Source organism: Pomacea canaliculata, linkage group LG8 (assembly GCF_003073045.1).
Source record: "Pomacea canaliculata isolate SZHN2017 linkage group LG8, ASM307304v1, whole genome shotgun sequence".
NCBI lineage: Eukaryota > Metazoa > Mollusca > Gastropoda > Architaenioglossa > Ampullariidae > Pomacea > Pomacea canaliculata.
In genome coordinates, this window is record NC_037597.1 from 10,867,190 (window position 1) to 10,870,669 (window position 3,480).

Here is a 3,480-nt window from a genome sequence, read left to right on the forward strand (position 1 = left end):
CTCAGGATTGGATGAGAGCTATATGGGCGGTAACTCTTGGCCAAAACGGAGCTGTGGTTCTTACTGGTCCATGCTACTTTCGGATAAGAAGACATTTTGCACATAAATATCTGCGATATCATTACAACAGTGAAAAATGGCATGCCATTTTATGATTTTTGAGAATTTTTCGTCGTAATTAAACACTGTTTCTTCTGTAGTGATCCCTCATGGCCATGCACAATGGCGGTTCTACCTTTGGGCGTTAAGGATCCTTGCGCCCCCGCTCCCCTAATGGCTGTCTGTTGTTGTTTTATTATTATTTATTAAAACAATGAATGTTAGGTAACAATACAATTTTCATAAAATGACATTTGCAGGACACTTTTCCTCTGCTTGTAGGATGACCTCCACTCGACGAGTTTCTCAGTACATGTTACGTGGCTTACATGTATTACAGGAAAGCGCCATCATCTGATCGAGGGCTACGGCCGCTTATAAAGGCTGGTTTCTTTAGTAGGAATTAAAATTGCTTCAACCTTGAGGTGATTTCGCATTATGGGAGAAGATGGAGGGGGAGGAAACCCGAGAAAACCCCAGACACCAAGCCCTGACTCTGAAGGGGTCGTCAGCTAATCATGCAGTTCATGGAGAGGTGGAGGACGAGGGCGGTCGATGGGGATCAAAGGGCAAATCATGTGCCAGTCTCACCTTTCTCTCCTCTTTACTACGTCGGAAGTTCCACATTTATGTAGAGGAAAAACTGCAGCTGAGTTCAGGGACAACAGCAGTCAACACTGACTTTATTTTGCAACGGGAAAATATATACATTGCTATACTGGATTCTGTTCTATCTTTACAGATGGCTCCAAAGTCCCAAGTGGTGGCCCAGTCGCTGCGGCAGCAGTTCAGTCCTAACAACCGCAACCAACTGCTAGTCCGACTGGCGGATGGATGTGTAACCGAGTGGTGGCGGTCGTATAGTGACGACAACAAACGTCCAGCACTCAAACAGGTGTGCGACCCTTTATTGCAAAGGCTAGTACACTGGCCACGGCACATCGCCAGCTGTTTCTTCTCTCTTCTACCACATGTCTGTGATCTCTCTCTGCTCCGCCGACGTCTGTGTTCTCTCCCTTTGTTGTTGTTGATCTTGAAAGGGAGAGTGCTTCCACCTCAAGGCGATTTCGCACTATGGGGGAGGAGCGCCAGGGATTTGCAGGGGAAAGGCTTTGGAAAGGGTAGGTGACGGTGGTAAGGAGGAGAAGGGAGTGAGAGAAGGGTTGCCGTTCGTTGTTTTTGCCGCAGGTGTTGTCTACTGGTGCTGGTGCCCTTTTGCCATCGGAGTTGCTGTGCTCGTGCTGTTCTTTCCATCCCTGCCCTTATATACCTCTCGGGAGGGTAAACTTTTGCGATCCTCCGTTTTGGTCTGGGCAATCAGCCGTTTTATCCTAGCCAATCACTGCCGAGTACCCTCTCTCGCTATGCCTCAGCAGATCCCGCCAAAACTAACAACGCTGGACTACCGGCCCCCTATACAGATGTTCTATTTTCACTGCGGAACTACACACTATTTTCCTACCCTTGCATGTTCACCGCTCTTTGGAGCACAACTTTTTATTTCAGACTCTCCTTCTGCCCTCCAAGCTCTCGTTTCCAATGATTTTGACCATCCGCTTGTGGTCCGGTTTCATAAAATTCATGCAGAACTCATTCATCGAAACAAGGACATTGTTTTTATTTGGGCTAGTATCTCAGGCAATGTTCGAGCAGACCAGGCTGCCAAGGCTGCATGTCAGTCCCCTGGCAAATTACAGTCACTGGTATCATCAAACTGTAAACCTTTCTTCTCGGCCTACGTTTAGTCTTTATGGCAACTCCACTGGGACACACTGGGCCAACATAAATTATCTGCCACTCTTCCCTGTCTTTCCGACCGCCTACCTTCCTTCGTGCCATCCTGTGAGGCGGGAGGAGGTGGTCCTTGCTAGATTAAAGTTAGGACACACCTATTCCACACAGGGACACCTCTTACGAGGTGAACCACCACCCGTTTGTCCATGGTGTAGGGGAAATTTTAATGTGTTACATATTTTGATTGTTGGTCCTGAGCTCCAGACTATCTGTTGGCAGTTTTTTACAGAAAATTCTTTTTTTTTTTTTTTGTTCAGGTCCGTCCCATTAGCAGCAATCTTTACAATTTTAAGGAGGATAGGACTTTACCATCAAATTTAAGAAATTTTGTACTGATAATTGTTTTCTTTTTATTTTTGGTTTGTTGTTGGCCTTTTTTTGCTTCACCACTCCTTTTTATGCTTTACCCACTTTTTTACATTTTGTTTACTTCTTGTGTTGACTTTTTAAAGAATGTTATGGTTATATAACTTGGGAGGTTTTGTCCCTAAACTTTTGAAGTTAAGATTACTTTTTGTTGCCGTTATATAGCCCTAGTTGCTGGCCTTAAACACACACTCTCAAGGGGTCTTATGAAAGCACTGCCAGCAAAGTCCCAAATAGTGAAATGATCGACTGAAAATAGGTTGTGCAGAAAAATTTCAAAATTTATTTCATGTATTTAATGTCTGATAGAAGATAGGTTTTCTTTGCTATAGTTTCGCTTATGGCTAGGATATGCTGAGACTAAGGCATGTTGTTATCAATAGTCACACCTAGAAGTTTATGGCTGAGAACTTTTGTTATTGGTTGTGTTCTCAGATGGATTTAATTTTGTCTCTTCTGCCTGGTTATTAGAAGCATAAATTCTGTTTTTAGAGGGCTGAGTGCCATATGGTTTAGTTTAGTCCAGTATTCTTAGTAGGACACTAAAATTATGTCTCTTTTACTTTCTCTTTTATGGGCCGCAGTGGCTTGGAAAATCTGATGAACATTGACTCTTACAAACTTTAATAGTTTGAAGTCGTTCATTATCCACTTCATCTGCAACCTTGACATCTTCATCTGGTATTTGTGTGATAGATGCTGGCTTAGATACCAGCTGAAGGCCAGTTGTTAGGCATGCAAGATTGTTTTGGTCCACAGGTAATGGAAAATGCCACGCCTAATCTCCTGCCAGGGGTGGACTCCTCAACAACATACACATCACTTTCTTCTGATGCATCTCATCACTACCTATAACAAAATACCCCACCCCACCCACCAATTCAGTATAAAAGAGGACAGAGAAGTCTTGTGGGAAGGAAATCAAGAGAGACAAAACATGACGACAGTCTCAAGTAAGATGCAGCCAGAGGAAAGTGCCCCAAGGAGAAATCATTGCCACGTCAACCAGCAGTCTGGTTCAGGACTTAGTCTTGTGACTGAAGGTTTGCTATTTTGGCTGTGTGGTTGCAGCTGAAAAAAAAGTATCAACAACCTACGGCTAAGCATTTAGTGTTATCTCCACCAAGTGTATGCCACTCTGTGGCATGTGGCAGGTCACCCAGATAAAATAGGTTTCTGAAAGATCACAATCCTTAGATTCAAACAAGTACAGATTAAAAC